Source organism: Sinohyriopsis cumingii, chromosome 3 (genome assembly GCF_028554795.1).
Source record: "Sinohyriopsis cumingii isolate HCF-2022 chromosome 3, ASM2855479v2, whole genome shotgun sequence".
Lineage (NCBI taxonomy): Eukaryota > Metazoa > Mollusca > Bivalvia > Unionida > Unionidae > Sinohyriopsis > Sinohyriopsis cumingii.
The window spans coordinates 30,122,000-30,140,550 of NC_142963.1; the positions used below are offsets into that span (position 1 = coordinate 30,122,000).

At 35.0% G+C, this 18,551-nt stretch overlaps 1 protein-coding gene and 1 long non-coding RNA gene across 6 annotated transcripts in view; one reads left to right on the forward strand and one right to left on the reverse strand.

Moving 5' to 3' along the window:
* The window catches only part of LOC149802616 (protein pangolin, isoforms A/H/I/S-like), a 170,980-nt gene that overhangs the window by 119,016 nt on the left and 33,413 nt on the right, over window positions 1-18,551 (reverse strand). The gene's annotated exons all lie outside the window — the stretch shown is intronic.
* The window catches only part of LOC149802617 (uncharacterized), a 35,223-nt gene that overhangs the window by 2,835 nt on the left and 13,837 nt on the right, over window positions 1-18,551 (forward strand). Inside the window, exon 2 of the long non-coding RNA XR_016420071.1 lies at window positions 17,342-17,441. This is a non-coding gene — a long non-coding RNA (uncharacterized LOC149802617). The remainder of the gene's footprint in view (window positions 1-17,341; window positions 17,442-18,551) is intronic.

Sequence of the window (18,551 nt, forward strand, 5' to 3'; positions counted from 1 at the left end):
TCACCTAAAGAATTTGTCAAGATGGCAAACAAATTTGAAACACAGTCATCTCCTCACTTACAGTTCAACGTAAAAGTGAATTCATTCATTTTCTTCAGTTTCAGATTTTGTGTCTCTTTTCACAATGGTTATTTTTGTCTGAACTTAACTGTATCAACCAAGACATTTGTACCCTATGATAAATAGCATATTCAGGGTTTGTCAAATCTTGTAACAATGAAAACTTGAGAAAAAAACTCAACCTGTTTATCTCTATTTTGCAGTCAAGGAAATTGCACATGAAGTCTTTCATGGCATTAATCTGAATTCCCCTAGATGATTCTCAATGTTGAATTTAATTTGAAATTTGATGCCTTTTCTCTTCATAAAACTAGAGATAAATAAATCAACTATAATTTACGTCTCTAATTTCAAACACAACAGAAACATTCTACCATCAAATAATCACAAAATATAGAATGTTTATCATCTCTGTAATCACATTTTCTTTACTGCTTCCCTTTAAAAAAAAGTTGAATTTGTTTTAATTATTGCACAACAATATGGTCTTGTATTCATGCAATCTTCATCACTGAAATCAAAACACAGGGCCCTTCAATTTAAAAAATCCCAGCTTGAGAAGCTGGGATAGGCAAAGATTACTTTCTGCTACTGAATGGACAACTTAAATATTTCTAACACCAAACCCCTCATATAATAAGAATTCGCTCCCAACAGCAAGCAAATACAAAATGTACTAAAGAACACGAATAAAAATGACCATCTCTTCTTCCTCAATCTCAAACAGTGCAAATAATTCATTCATTACAAACTCAGCTGTATTGGGGAGGGGGGACAAAAAACAGCACTTGTAAAATAGTCAGGGCACACTAACCTGTGCTAAACTTAAAGGATGATTTTGTTGGGTTCTACATCACTGCCATTGTTTATATATACACTGCTAAAGAATAGAACACTATCTACAAACAATCACAAAAACAACTTTTCCCATTGGGCTTTCCAGCATCCATAAATTATATGAAACTAAGAGATGCTACTTTGCGCACATTATTGGCTATTACAATGCAGAGGCAAATTGCAAGTGAAAGCAACTGAACTAAAAAGTGATTGGCTTCCATGAAAACAGTATTAACTCGTGAACCCCTGGAGAGTCTTCTCATTTGTGCCTGAAATAGGGTAGGTAACGCAATTTAGGATTACTTCTGAATAAATCCAACTACATCTGCTTTCAAGAGATTTTCGCTTAGCTGGATGCCTAATTGTGTTGAAGATGTTCTATTTGATCTGGCTGTATCACTCACACGTGTGCACTTTCTTTTTCTTTCATTCTAGACCCATCAATTTCATGTCCTGGCCATTGTTTAATCCAAATCTGAAACTCATCCTACTTTTTGCAAAGTTTCACCTAACCGTGTGCAGTTTGGACTTACCAGGGCTGCTTTCAATCTCAAGCCAAAAAGTCTAAACTCAAGTTCCGACAACCAGTAATATTTTACCTAAAGCTTGGGTCTCAAACATTACATTTTTCCTGCTGTAATCTTGTAATGCAAGAAGAAAGTCAACAATTTGGTATGATTGTAGAGCTACATTTGTCTACTTTTCTGTAATACCAACCAATTTGGTGCAACATAAATGTTGACAGTGCATCATGAAAAATAGTCTGTGACAGTGTTTTAATTTATGATACCCCCAAGCAGGTGATTGTAAGTGTAAAGTTCTATAGAGATAATTTCGCAGTACATTCTGTTGTTGTCAGCATGACACATAACCATTTAAACTGACATTTGGGCTAGACTCGCAATAAATTGCTGACTGCATTAGATGGAATCTGTTCTGTTTGGGGCGTGAACTGAATTTTAATTAAGAGTTCATTCGATAACAGTATGACAGATATGTCAGTGTGTAAGGTCATATAACAAAAAATGGCAGAGTTGAGACAACCCAGAGCAAATTTTTGGGGGAAATCTTTGAAACAGGTGTCATAGAATGATATTTTCCAGAACAGTTATTATTAAAGGTGGACTAGAGAGGATTATTCAGACTTCGATGGAAGTGTTCAAAGTTTTTGGCAGTTAGAGAAAGTAAGTGAGGCAATACCATTGTGTTTTCCCAAATAATCCTGCCTGGCCAAGATAAACAAGGGGGCATATGTTCGTAGACAGAATTCAAGGTTGTATGAAGTCTAAGTTCTGCGGGAAACCAGAATTTCACTCCAAGAAAAATTAAGTAAAAAATTAATAAGTAATTTCTCTTATAAAATAAATCATCAAAGGGAAAGGGGTATGGAAATTTGAGACACCTGGAACCAGAGAATGTGTGTGTGTGTGTGTGATTTGGATTTTTAACATAGCTTTAAAAAAAAAACATTCATATCACTATGTCGTGTGGTAGTTTATAGTGATATCTAGTAATACGGCATCATGCCAAAGACATTTAGCATGATGTCTCACCCAGTCACATTATCCTGACATCTGGCTGACCAGTCCTAACACTAACATCTTAATGCTTAGTGCCTAGCAAGGCAGCTTTTTAAGTACCATTTTTATAAATCTTTGGTATGACTAAGCCAGGGTTCAAATATGCAACCTCCTGCATCTCAGGCGGATGCTATAACCACTAGGCCAACAATGTGGTCTGGAGCAAGAGAAAAGACAGAGATAATTCTCTGATGATAAGCAATCAAGAGCTTGGGAAAACACAGATGTATTGCCTCAGTTGCATACAATACGTTCATTGATACAAGTCTCTAACTGTTTGTTGAATTCATTTGTTTTAAAAATAGATCTGGAAACAAATGCCGAGACCAGATTTTCTTTAGGCAACAAAAACCGGAGTTTTTTTATTTCACCTCATTAGATGTAAACTCAACCTGACCAAACAAAATATAGATGGATGAACCATTGCAAAACTTGGGACCAGTTTTGGATGTGGAGAATATACAGATCTCACAAGTTCAGTACCTATCAACTCTTTACCTCATACAGCAAAGTTACCCAGTCAGGGCACTATAAATAGAACACCTCTTACCTATTCGACTCCATATGCATTGGCCTGCCTGTTGAATGTTAGGCAATGTAGAATATGTTACGTTTAACAGCAATTTGAACCATTTTACATTTTTGGTACACATCTATTATGTGTGGAAACATTCAAGAGTCAAGTCCGATTGTTATAGCTGTGTAATTATTATTCACAGAAGGATTTTTTATGTCATTTAAAATCTTGAGAGAACTCACTCACCATCAAGCCAGTGATGCTGCGTGACCAACCGTAGCTGCCATTTTGCATACTCGAAATTTACAAGTTTTTTGTCTGCATCTACATCACTATGTCATCTGAATTTGATAATTTATAAAAACGAATTGCTGCCTACATCAATATCAGAGCCTTTACCTAAGTTATTTAAGTTTTCATAGTTGTGATTCTAATCGTGAAAACTTTGTAAGTACTGAATGAAATCCGCAACCTTCATTTTGGAGAGAGGAGATTATGACCCAGTTACTTTAAATAGCGGATTTCGACCAAAGCATAAACAGTGACCACGTGATCTTACGTAATTGTTATTCGCAGAAATGAATGTAGTATCTACTAGGGGGTTTTCCCCCAAAGGTGGTGCTGCAAAAACCCGCTTAAAATGGCTGATGTTTACAGCAGGCGTTAAAAGGTGCTTTCATGCAAATGAAGTAGAGGCGTCAAAAGGCGCTTCCATGTGAATGGAGTAGAGGCATCAAAAAGCACTTGCATGAGGTAAAGGGTTAAATAAAAACAGGTCCAATACAGCAACAAAAAAATCCCGATCATCAGCCATTTGTTCATCCGCGCGCCAAGGAAATAGCCACATCTGAGTATTTAGATAATTCTTCTGTTTATACATTAACAATTAACTTGTACCTGTATATAAAGACCACCTGCCCAAACAGAGCACTTTAAGAAGGATTCTGGAGTGGTAGTTATAGTCTGATTTGACTGTATTTATGGAGATGTCAACATTACACTTGCAGCAAAATAAACAATAACTTTTACATTTGAAAGTGATTTTGTAATGATGCAATTATTTAACTAATATCTATTACAGAGATCTTATCTAATGTTGCAATACCACAACAGCTTAATAAAACAAAAGGAATAGTAAACAATTTAATCGTACAAAATAAAAATAAAGTAGCAATATCACGACAGCTTAACCCTTTAAGCCCCGATCCTGTCTGTAGGCGTGATCCGGTTTCTGCATTCAATGGCCGATCCCGCCTGTAGTCGTGATTTTTTTACTGCATTCAATGGCCGATCCCGTCTCCAAGCGTGATGAATGGGTGTTAGATTCAACGTCTCTGATTGGTTAGAAATGGGTTTATTCCAAGAACTAACAACTGTTAAACCAATCAGAAATGATTTTACTTTCATTTGCGGAAATTTGAATTGTTCAGAAGCTAAGGGCTCCTGTTTTGAAAGCGGTTTAACTACACGTGTTCTGGTCATGAAAAATCATAAATGATGGCAGACGTAAGAGTGATTTTTGAGAGCAAAAATGAGGAGTTTCTCGGGTTTGATCTTGAAAATACTGAGCAAGCTGAGGAAAGATATGTTCGGCAGTTGGATATTTTGTGAGATTTCGATTCGGACATAGAAGTTTCTGAGATTGAATCGTCCGAAGATGAGGATGCTGACAGCAATGATGATCGAGTTCTTGCGGATAAACGTTGCACATAATTTTGTAAATTCTGTATAAATAAGTCGTGAAAGACTTGGACAAATAGGGAAAAAAAATACATCACTGTGTAGACAAATTCATTTGCAATAAATGGTGAAACTTTCTTGGATTTTAATTGGATATAAGCAGAGAAATTAAGGTAAGAGTGAATGCATGTGCACGATGTTTACAAAATTTTTCAAACAGGTAAAAACTCTGGGGTACACGCAGCTAGACACAGCTTAGCGCTGCTGGGGCATAGCAGCAGTGATACTGATAACGGGTCTGGGGCTGAATGAGTTAATAAAACAAAAGGAAAGGTAAACAATGTACGCATACAAAATAAAAATAAAGTGTTGCCTCTGCTGCATCCCACCCAATCCTTATGACGAAGATCTGTTCGTAGTTATAAAAATTTATTTTAAAAAATTTCAAAGTTACATACTCTTCTAAAAATGATATTATTACAGTCAGTGGGTCTACATGAATATTCTGATGATCATGACCACAATATGTTCTAATACATTTCACAGCCGTAATTACTGACAACTGCAACAGTAGATGCATTCACAAAAATCTGTCAATTACACTATCATCCAGCTGCAAGTCAGAAATGCCAATAATGCTTCAAAAAATTATGGAAGAATTAAAAATTATCGATATACGTATCACAAGATGATGACCATAATATGTACCAGGTTTCATTGAGATCAAAAAACAAGAGGCCCTCACGAGTCTGATTTACTCTTTCATTATGTACTAGTCCAAACGGCAAATTTAGTAATTATAAAAGTAAAAAAAGGTGCTCCAGATTGAATGACACCAACATCACATTAAATTGCAGCTTTTTGGTAGATGTATGAGGTTTCCTAGATGTTTAATTGAGTTTCTACTTTGTGTAACTTTGATGAACTAAATGGTGCATTTGTGTCTTCTGTATCAATGTGAATGGTATACATTCTAGGATTCAATCCAATTTGTCTGACATGGTAAAGTTGTTAAATAACGTTTTTTAAATATATATTAGTATCAACAGCCGTACATGATGGGAGCCATTTATTATTTGTTGGCTTTCCATCCCTCTGCAATGGAAGCCACCCCTCAACTTTAACAAGGACTGCCCTAAGAACCATTTATATTGAGTTTACTCAAAATTGGCAAGACAATTTTGAAGAAGTTTAAAATAGGTCAACTGCAAATTTCCTATGAATATCAAATACAATTCTGATATACTTGTTCACAAGATCATGTGCTAAATAGACAGATTGATATACAATGATTAATACATAATTCTGCTCACCATTGAGGTAGGTGTATAAAAAAATGTTTCTGCAAATAGTCTAACAAAATTACCTACATACATAACAAAGCATACAGAAGGCTTTGGCATCTGCTGTATCCAACCTGTATCCAATATATAACTTGGTATATTTTAAAAATATATTTTCAATTTACATCTGGGCAAATTTGGACAGGGCAATATATAAATATTTGGTGGCACATCATCTCCCCTCATCGGGATTTCTGGCTACGGACTACAAAGTACCTGATTACAATGTATTGGTTTAGTCTCCTTGGAACTCTGAAGAGTTCATTGTTTTCTGGAAGCTAAACATCTGCATCTAGCTAATTTTAAACATAAACAATTACTGCTCTGATCCCTGGTCATCCCTGGACAAGTGATGTCATCTACTTAAGATGTCATATTATACACATATCATGTCTGCTGAAAATTATTAGTGATTGTTGCTATTATTAATGGAGAGAAGTATTAACTAAATGTAAATATTGCCATGGAAACAAGGCAGGAAAATAATCATGGCATTTTTTTTCTCAGTAATGTAAAATTAATGGATTTCACTGTGGTAGTATCATATTGCAGGCTATTATGTAATTACCTCTACAACAAAGAATTACCCACGATCAATAAATCAAACTGACTTATAAATAGTTTCCATGTACTGAAATCAAAGGAAAGATTAATTTAACCAGTATGTCTACTACAACCATTGCTAAAAAAGGCTGAAAATTTGTTTGGCATTTGTCACATGGATTTTCTTGCATAAAGGTACACAAAATTATGTTTTATTATAAACCAGTAAAAAGAATAAGCATGTGATAGTCCTTTGGATGGCTTTGACATATTCATACTCATTATCTAACATGTTCTTCCCCCCCCTCCCCATTCAGAACAACACATCAATGCTGTTTTCTATAAAATTATATATAGTATCCCCTCTCTTATACCATGTAAATATTTGCAGCTTTAAATTTTCATCAAAAAGTCATTTACAAAAGTTTCATTCCATGCATCTAAAAATGCACAGACATCATACCTTCTAAATATTTCCAGCTTTCAAGCATGAATAAAATAAGACTTATAAAAGTTTAATTCAGTACATCTAAAACTTGTGATGCATGGACATCACAGAAGACATCTAAATAGTTCAAATCTGGGTGTGTGATATGGAAATATGGATTATACATCTGTATCAAACCACAGATAAGCTGCACAAGATTAAATGGGTATGTACTAAAATACCGTATATACTCACATATAAGTCCATTCGAATATAAGCCGACCCCCAAACTGAACAGGTATAAACACTAAGAAGTGCATGACCCACGTATAAGCCGACCTACAACTTCAAGACACCTCAAGATGCACAAGGTAATTTCTGAAATCCATTTATTTAGGCTAACTTATATTTTTTTTAAATTACATGGATACTTATCTCGAGGTTGACGTGCATGATTATTAACCCTTTCTTACTTGTAATGTAGATATTATTATTTGGATTATCTCGTGAGTTTAGCTTGTATGCAAAATCGAACAAAGTAGGCACTTTTAACGAGTTTTCTGAATGGTGAAATTTATATACAAAATTGCGGAGTTTGAGGAAAGTGAGTGAAGTGTTAGATTTTAAATTATCAGAGGATTTTACCAATTTTGACCTTGTAAAGTTGGATGAAAATGAGAGAAGGCGTCTGGAGAGGCAATGGAATGTGCTTGTGGGTGACAGTGATGACGATGAAGAGGACTTTGAAGGTCTTGAACCAGAGAAAGTGTACACTCCACGTAATTTTGTTTGGACGAAGTTGGAAAACCAAAGAGATTTGTTTCAGTTTTCTGAGAGAGTTGGACCCACCCGAGTGTTAGATGGCTCCAGGACAGCTTTGGAATATTTTCAAATACTCTATTCAGATGAAGTTTTTGGAAACACTGTCCATCTAACAAATTTGAATGCGACGATCAAATGTGCCAGAGGCGATACAGGTGTGTGGACAGATCTCACCTTGGATGAAATCAAGAAATTTTATGGAGTTTTAATTTCTACCTGTCATATACATGAAAGAAAGACTTGTGTTGCTACTGGAATTATTCATGAGTACATCTAGGGTCAACTGAACAAGTTTTGGGAACTTTCTAAGTTTTCTAAGAAGTAAACAGATAATTACTTGTATTTTACCTGTTATGTTACCTGTTTGCACCGTAATTTAACAGTTGTAATAGATATGCACATTTTAGTCAATTAGTCATAAAATTTGATTTTAAACCTTGATTTTGACACCTAATCCAGCCAGATATCTTTAAAATTGGCAAAGTTATGTTATTTCAAAATCCACAAGTCATTTTGCTTTACAACTCCAAAGTTACTTATTGTTGAGGACTCTATGCCCCCAAAGTAACTTAGTGATGAAAGGGTTAAAAAGAAATGGTATAAACTTGTTTGAAAAGTAATTTATTTAATTTTCTGTTTTCTTATTGTTTCTAATTTAGATTTGTGTATAATTTTATCGAACAATGACAAGAATTTAGCAAATCACAAGTTGCTTTAACACTACCTCTTTCTTTTGACTCGATTGTTTGTTTATGCGTGATTGCACCGGACAATTTATATCAGTGCACCAGTAATTACATTTTTACTTTGCTTTAAAATTGTAAATACCTAACTCATTAAAATGTAATCCCAGCATGACAACACAACGGACAAACAATATGGTTCAATTCAATGCTCGAATTAGGCTACTAAACGTATTTAGATAATGGTACCACTGCATGTACATTGTAGGTTTGATTATGCACTGAATTAAGTACATCCCTTGGAGTCTAATCATGGGCACCATTGGGCTAAACTTTAATGATATCTCCAAACTACAATAATAAAGTTTCAGAAATATTGCTTTGAAAATTATGCTAGTATCGTAAAAGCTGAGTTGTAGTTTGCTTTGATGTAAGTAACCTTATACCATGCCTGTCAACTTTCAAGCCGGGAGGGAAAAAAAACTCCTGGGTAACTCCACGCCTACCTCCTGATTTCATATCTTTCGATTTTTGCAGAGAACTCCCGATTATTACATTACGTCTTCAATTTTCATTTCTTGTAAACAAGTCCTGCATGTTCTGTTGTATCACCTGTGAATTAAACTGCACAGAGCCAGATCTGCCACTGCATAGTGTACTGGCAAATATGGGTCTGTACAATTTGTTAGAAGTAAATAGTTGAACAAACAGCACAGACCCTGTTCTGCAGGCACATCATGTCATATCAAGATCTTTGTTGTTTGCAGTTAGACATGACCTATAAGTATATATGGTATAATGCAATCTCTATTTACATTATGTTAGATGAATAAACTTCATATTAAGGATGCTATAAAAAAAGTTTTTTTTTTAAAATACCAAGAACTCGACAAAATGCAGACCTGCCAACCCTGATGAGTGAGTCCTTCTCGGTAAAGCAGTTGATTTTCTTTCTCCATAAGACTGACCAGTTTTCAGTAAGGGGTAATAAAATGTCAATAACTGCTATGTAAAGCTAGAAAACAAAGTTTGATGCAGCGACGATTAACATTATCTTAAACTGAAAAGTTTGTAAAATACGTGTAGACTTATTTACCACTAGTACAGTTGCACAAACTTTAGTTCCAAAACATGTGCAACTCAATGGCTTATTGCTATCTCACAACCTGACGTAATTTTAGGAAATTCTTTTTCCATTTCACATTACGACGGCAATTATATCTCCCGCCATGAGACATACTCAAATTGGCATGTGATGTCCAATAAACATAAATGTGGCCTTTCCAGCTTTTATTCACAATAATCTGAATACTGCTTTCATTCTTCTGTGTTGATTATTAAAACTTTTTTGGAAGCTTTTTTTCCCCTTTCACCTTAAACATGCATCGCTTTCTGGACACCATTTAAAAAAAAAATATATAATCAACAATTTGATCATGCAGATGCTTTGCATGAACAAACAGGTGCAGTTTACAGCGTCTGGAATGCCGCTGTATACTTAGTCTGGTTCTCACAAATTTCACTAATTCTAATATGAAACCCAGATCCAAATCAAACACAGATGAACCAAATTATCCGGATTTTTTGGCAACGATAATTTTTCTGTAGTTATTACCTGTATGCTGCAAGTATGTATTTTAAGGGTAATTTTCCTAAGACTTATGGCAAAATCATAAGGGTTTGCAGGTCTGCAAAATGGCAACTTAAACAACTGCTACTAAAAGAGCAACTTCTGTACAAATCAAGAACAAAATTACATCACTGATTTTGGTTTATAACGTCAATTTTGTAATCTGTTACAAAGCAACATAAGATACACTGCAACAAAAATTACAAGTGATGAGTTACAAACCATAAGCTTGTGTGTCAATACTTCCACGAAATACTGTATATACTCAATTACCAACTGATTTGCCTTTATAATAAACTGTGTGAGACTAAACTTGTTTATGAGCATGCTGTCAAAAACCTGAATTGTCTTCAGGTACTATGAAATATGTATTCCCATCAAAAGAAATAAAATGTTTATAAACTAAAAATATGATGCCTACATTTATTTAAACATCTTGAAAGTTATTGCATGATAAATGGTTGTCTTCTGTTGAAGTTACTTAGTGCTGAATAGTAGTCTTTTGTTGAAGTTATTTGGTGTTCAATGGTAGTCATTCCTTGCAGTTACTTGGTGTTAAATGGTAGTCTTTCTCTTGTAGGAACTTAGTTTTGAATGGTAGTCATTCCTTGCAGTAACTTGTGGGATTTTTAATGTAGCTTTAAAAAATTTGAGTCATATTGCTATGAAGTCTGCAGTGTTTCAGCTTATAACAGTGTCTATCACTGGGGCATCATGCTGCAGACATGTGGCATTATGCCCACCCAGTCACATTATCCTGACACCAGGATGACCAGTCCTACCACTAACCTCATAATGCTGAGCACCTAGCAAGGCAGTGGTTAGTAATATATTTGACTCGCTAGGGTTAGAACCCACAACCTCCTGCATCCAAATCAGACATTCTAACCACTTTCGCCATCCGAGTGGTCTGTAGTTACTATATGAAGAATGGTAGCCTTTCAATTGTATTTAAATGGAAGTCATTCCTTGTAATTACTTAGTGGCTAAAAGATTAAAAGTTTAAAATATAAAGATAAAGCTGCAAAAGAACATTTTAGTGTGATCAAAGGAATACAAAATGAATGACAATGATAAAAGATTTAAAACTGTCCAAAGACTCTAAAAATCTGATATATAAACATCATTCTGGCAAAAAGTTTGAGATTTTATCTGGTGGTGCATCATCTCAAAATCCTTTAACCATGTTCATAGAAAAAAAAGAAGAAAAAAAATACTCCACTGGCAAAAGTCGTTACATTCAACAAAAATGTGTTCCACTGTCAGTGGACAATGACTTGGTATGCACCCTGGTCAAGGCTAGCCCTTCATTCAGCAGGTATTCGTAGGATGTACAAGTCAGACATGTCTGTGTGATTTGTTCTATATTAAGGTATGCCCTTTTCCACTGATGGGTTGATGTCCCAAAGTTTGTTTTATGTGGAGTTTCTGTTCAACAAATTTTGCCAGCTATAAAGAACATACCAAACTGTATACTGAAGATATGGAGTAACCATTTTTAACCATGCAATTGAAGATTAAAGTAACTTGTTATAGACAAGAACTTGCCTGCATGAGGAATTTGCACCATTTCTTCCCTTTTGAAGTCAATTGCCTAATGCCTTCCAAATTCAAATGAAGACATGAAAATTGTAATAAAATGTTTAAAAAGCATTCATGCAGTACAAAACAAAAGGCATGGTAAACTAATGGAACATTCCAAAATGACCTAAAAGATCTAATAAAATGCATACACCTAACTGGTATTCCGTTCTGAGGTATTTTTCTTACATTATACAGAATAAGAATGGTGTATGAACAGATGACAAGTTTATATCTGTCTGTAATTTGCATGCTAAAAATAGAACCAAGATGTCCACACGTAAAACAGCACCACCCTACGGCCAAGAGACCTTCCAAAGATGAAATGCATCAAGTTGATATTTGTATTTACTGAGTCCTTTAAAACACGTCATTTTGTTTAAATGCAAAAAATTCTTTAACAGTGGTTTAGTTGGCAACATAGGAACAAGTGATTGCAAAATGATCAACAAGTTGTCATGGAAAGGAAAAATTGTCAGCTTCGAAGAAAAAGTTAAAGTTATCTGACAAAATGAAAACCGAGAGAGTTCAAGGATCCTTTCATAAAAATCTGATGTTGGATGGAAACAATATCATGAATGATAAAGGCACTATTCTACAGAAATGGGAAGAGGGAATGGGTGGAGAAAGGACGATTATTAGCACCAAGAGATGTTTGTACACTGATTTAAATGACGTTGTTTTAATAATTTTGCACTGCACATGCCATGTACGTTCCACATTTCACTCACTGGTCAAATGATTCAAGAAAAGGCTATAATTTTGTCAGTTGAAATGGGACATGACTTGACCACAGTTACAGAGATTTCAAGTTCAACACAACATTAAGTGTTCTATCCCAATCTGCTAAGTCAATAAAGTTGTTGATATTGAAGCAAAAGTCTTAATGATATATGCAGGGAAATTACTCCAATTATATCTTTAATTGTGATGAGACTTTTTTTTATTTTTTTATTTTTTTTCAAAATTACCAATAAAGTTGATGGTACAAAAAGGGGCCACGTGTAATTGTGGAGAAAAGCAAAACAGAGATTTAAGTTTAGCTCTGTGACAAATATTCTGGTGAGAAACTGAGACCACTGCTGATTGGAAAATCACAAAACCCATGCTGCTTTAACTCATTTGGCCCCAGCACTGTTTTCAGTATCTCTGCTGATATGCCTCAGAAGCACAAAGCTGTCTAGCTGCTTGTGCCCCATAGTTTTTACCTGTTTGAAAACATCGTGCACATGCATTCACTCTTACCTTAATTTCTCTTCTTATATCCAAACAAAATCCATGAAATTTTCACCATTTATTTTAAATGAATTTGTCGACACACTGATGTAATTTTTTCCCTATTTGTCGAAGTCTTTCACAACTTATTTATACAGTATTTACAAACTTATGTGCAACATTTATCCGCAAGAACTCCGTCATCATCGCTATCAGCATCATCATCTTCAGACGATTCAATCTCAGAAACTTCTATGTCCAAATCTAAATCTCACAAAATATTCAACTGCTGAACATATCTTTCCTCAGCTTGCTCAATAATTTCAAGATCAAACCCGAGAAACTCCACATTTTTGCTCTCATCAAAAATCACTCTTCCGTCCACCATCATTTACGATTTTTCATGAACAGAACACGTGTAGTTAAACCGCTCTCAAACTTTAGCCTTTTGCTTCTGAACAATTCAAATTTCCACAAATGAAAGTAAAATCATTTCTGATTGGTTTAATAGTTGTTTAGTGCTAGGAATAAACCATTTCTAACCAATCAGAGACGTTGTATCTATCACATATCACGCCTGGAAACGGGATCGGCCATTGAATGCAGTAAACAATTCACGACTACAGGCGGGATCGGCCAATGAATGCAGAAACCGGATCACGCCTACAGACGGGATTGGGGCCGAATGAGTTAAAGGATATAGCCAGACAAATCTGACTTACAAACAAGACCAAGTGGAAAGCAAAGATGACAGGACAAATATTTGAGTCATGAATTTTTAAAAATCCAAATCAGTAGATGAAAGTGCAGGATAGAAAGATCCTGCTTTTCCTTGGCAAATGTTCTGCACACCCAAGAATGTATTTGTCAAAAGTAAAACTTTTACATTTTCTCCCAAATGCAACTTCAAAACAGTCAAAGTGATCTACAGGAAAGAGCTGCTGAGACATGTTTTGTTCCTGATGAATGATATATGAACTGCATCGGAGATAACACAACAGGTGACTCTGCTGGATGCACTCTAATGGCTGACATGTGGCAATAGTTGAAGCAAATTCAAAAATGCTTCAAGAAATGTAGGCTTTTCCCCAAGAGGTTTCAGGTGTACCAGAGGCAGAAGAGGAAAACTTGGATAAAGAGGACTATCTACCCCTTGTACTACATGGGACAAAACCTAAAGAATTATGTTCAGTGTGATGGTGCATTGGCTACAGAGAACACAGTGATGATGAGAGTGACACAGCATGTGATATCATAAACCAGCCCAACAGTGCATTACACTGCAAACTGTCATCTGCATCCACGGAATTGAAAGATTATGGCCTTGCTACAAGTAATGTTGAACTTGTGGACATAATTAGAAAAACAAAAGACATTCTTTAAAAAAGACAAAAGAAAAGCTGTGGAAAGCATGGGACAAACAACAGTGGACAAAGTTTTCCAAGCCTACTGATTCATATGAACATCTGTATTGTGTCCACTGGTGACAGCTGATAGGATCTGAAGTATTATTATAAAGACAGTTTTAAAATCATATTGATGGTTATTCATAAGTCTTTTTAAAATGACAGTAACAGTTTCACATCGATTTCACAACATGCATGTGATTTTTAAATGAAAGTCTTGTGTTTCAAAATTAAATGTACTTGTGATTTTCTGTAATTACTATTCACATTTGTGATCACCCTCTTGAAAGGCCACCTTTCTTATAAGGCCACTTCCCTGCTGCAGTATGGGTGGCCTTATAAAGAGACAGAACATTGTACTACCATTTCAAATGTGCCAGAAACATTGGGTATTTTAAGTAGCAAAATTGTTTATACTGATCATATGCAACATCATTCAACAGCAGGAGAAATATGCTGACAACACTCGACTAAATGCTTAAAACTGTTTTGCATAATTTGTAATTTTGTGTGACATATGTTCACCCAATGCATGACAAGGATGATCTGAGCTTGAACTATTAATGTCTACAGTAGAATAAAAAATCTAATATAAGCTGTCTGAAAATGAATATTTTCTTCTCATCTTTCAATTCATCTGAATGAAGAAAAAAACAAGGTCACTTAAACTATGTACAACAGGAGTATTATAACTGATATGTTGTATACCCACCAGCACTGAATAGTCAACTATGCAGGCATCAGTAGGACATGGTTGAGGGAGATTATTAATCAGTGTCTCAATAACCTCTACCTTTGGTTAAGGTATATAGTCTTGAATAATACTTGTTGGGCAGAAACCAGTTTACTTTTTAGACATATATTTATTAATGATTAGCCAAAGTGCAGGCCATGCACACAATGTTTGGCCAAGAACCTGGTCTAGAACAAAAGGTTATTCTGCAATATCCATTTCTTGATCCAGTGACCTTTAACTTTGACCTTTCAAACCTAAAACCAAAAGGCATCTTCTATACTTCAAGCATAAACACATCACAATCTTTGGCAATTGTGTATGGTCTACAAGAAAAATTGTGCATTTTTTTTCTTCTTTCCAAAACAGCCATCTTGACATCTGAGTATTTGAATCTGACCACAAAATTTGTCAGCTTTGTTATTACCATACATGCTTGTCACCTACTAACACAAGTAAAGAAACATGAGGTAAACCTCAAAATATCTGTGCCAAAACATTTTTCTTCTTTCAGTCAGTGACCATGACCTTTAACATTTTCACCCCCAAATCATTAAGTTTCTTCCTTAAGAGTAAACCATTCCAAGTTATGTTCCGGTGCCAATGACATTCTTGCACAAAATCATCAGAACTAATGTCATTGTGGTGAAAGTTTTTCTTTGATCTGTGACCTTGACTGCAGACCTGAAAATTGATAGGGCTGTTTTCTTATCCCAAGTTCAAACCATCCACAATGCTTGGCAACTATAGCTAGTTCTAAAGTATAGTTATTTTCTGCAAACCGTTTTTTTGAAAAGATGTTATGATATGCATTGTGATACAAGATGATTATCAATACTATACTCCTGTTTCTACCACAACAGTTTCAAGAATACAGGGTCTGGTTCTATACTGTTAGTTCTACTACTGATTTGAAGATAACAGTAGAGACCCCAATATTCCAATACATTATGTTATGCTGGATCTGAGACTACATTGCAGCTGGATAGGCAGAGGAACATTAAGCCTCAAGAAGGTGATTCATTTATACTGGAAATCTATCAATTTTGATTAATACCTGTAATGATTCTGCTGGGTAAATCAATATATTAACAAGTGATTGGAATTGATTTTTTTTATAGAACTTTTCATACCATCCTAAAAGTAATTACAGTGGTCAATTCAAATTATCCTTACTTTTAAAAAAACTAGGTATCAAGGTCCTGAATACTGCACTATCGTTATAAATTCTGGTTTTGAGACCTGATTCAATATGGTACTTAACTTTCTGGGAAAAGTACACACTTCAACAATGGTTGCCATAATAAACTGAGCCATTTATCGACAAATGGGATTGTCCACATCCAAAGTGGACTGTATTCAAGCTTAAGTGACCTCTTTTGAAAATGACCACAATGGGAGAAGCATTCTTCACACCACCTCTGAGTACTAGTGGAGTCACAAGTGGCCACAAAAGTGAAACTGAACAATTAGTTTGGAAAAAATTAGTCAAGCCCTACAGAAAACAAGTCTCAAGTTTCATGACCAACCCACTATTAAGCCTGCTGACCCTAGAAATTTTTCTAATTGTAACATAAAATATAACTTCATTCTTGATCCTTGAATGTTGTATCCTGTCCAGATTTCAGATTGTTCACATGTAACAGCATTAGACATCATGGCCATTTCATTGCTTACTACTTTGCCAAAATGTGACAACTAGCACTTAGGCTAAAAAGCATAATTTAATAATGGTTACATTTGCACGTAGTTTGGTATCGTCTAGAAAGCACAATTTAATAATGGCTCCATTTACACGCAGTTTGGTATCATAATTGTAATTAGCTTCAAGTTATTTCAGGCAAAAGCACATTTTTTCAAGTCATGATACTGTGCCTGCATATTGCACATCATGCAGACAAGGTCTTTTCTCATTAAAAAAAACCCCTGAAAGTTATACAACCATGTTCTTTTTGGAAAATGGTGGGAAACTAAAATAAATATTTCTGACCAACCAAATAATTTTTCATCCAGAAACCAGAAACACATTTTGTAGGCTTCATGATCCTAAGGTTTCCTAAAACAAAAGTAATGAATTAATGTGACTGGAAATATGAATGTTTAGTACACCTACTGGGGGTCAAACGATTAATTGATATCGATGACTCGATACTTTTGCCATATAGAGACACATATCAATACAGGTGGTGAAGAATCAATATGAAATTATACTTACCAAATGCAAGTTATTTTAATCTTCAGCAGTCATAAAGAATTATTAGTTGCTTGCCTTTTTATTCTTCAGATTGAGAATTCATCTAACACAGCTGTTGCAGGCACAGGCACATTTTTGTCAGTAAATATGAAAATACTATTAACAACACCATTCTACGAATTAACACCAGGTAATGTAGTTCATAATCTCTACCCCACTCAACAATTCTGTTAATTATTTTATCCCTCCAGCATGCTCAGCATAAAGGAGAGATCCCATATATGATCCCCATGAATAATGAAATACTTTACTTATCATTTAATAACCACTTTGAAGCAAAGCCTCTTTTGATTCTTGTCTATCTGGGGCAAATTTTAACGCTACACTTTTATTATGTCATGCAGTGAAATATAGTTCATTCCATTCTGATTCAAGGTTATTGTCCATGAAAGGTAGGAAAAAAAACTGTAATCAGAACTTAATGCAGCTTGTTAACTGTATGAAACACAGGAAGAATTGGCATCCAAACTCAACACCACTCTCTCAATAACTTGTGCCCTGACAACTTGCAAACCTGCTTATAACATGGGGTCAGGATTGGATCCCATCTTTAAATATGTGTGTGATTTGGATATTTCATGTAGCTTTTAAAAAAATTCAGTCATATCACTACAATGTCTGCAGTGTGGCAGTTTATAGTGATGTCTAGCAGTGGGGCATGATGCCGCAGACATGTAGCATCAATCCATGTAGAGGCTATGAGAATGTACCTAATCTAAATGCAACTAAAATCAATGTCTGGTCTAAATTCACTTGTACATGTCACTCCATTCATAAAATCTGTTAAGTATAAAAATACAAGTAATGGCCTTTAACTTGACCCCACAGTCAATTAGGTCTGGTTTTGGAAACTTCTTCACAAAAGTGGTGATATGCTGGTAGTTAGATCTGCACTATTTTTATTCAGAACCAATTAAGTAATGCAAGCAGCATCATAATAAAACCTATGTCAATGCAACCATTCATGCAAGAATAGTAGTAATGACATGATTTGCAAGATGGCTACTACAATCATAACAATAACAATAATAATAATAATAATAATGCTTTATTTATAGAGGGTGACTCATTAGTCAAGGACTATTCTCCCTTGAGGCCCTCTTAAGGAGAGTATAACAAGGCACATTATATGAAGATAGCAATAATTACTGTTTATGTTAACATGTTTAGTATTAAAATAGTAAATTCGATTTTCTATTAGAAGCACATACATGCTCATGATATCTCTTCTTAAATACTC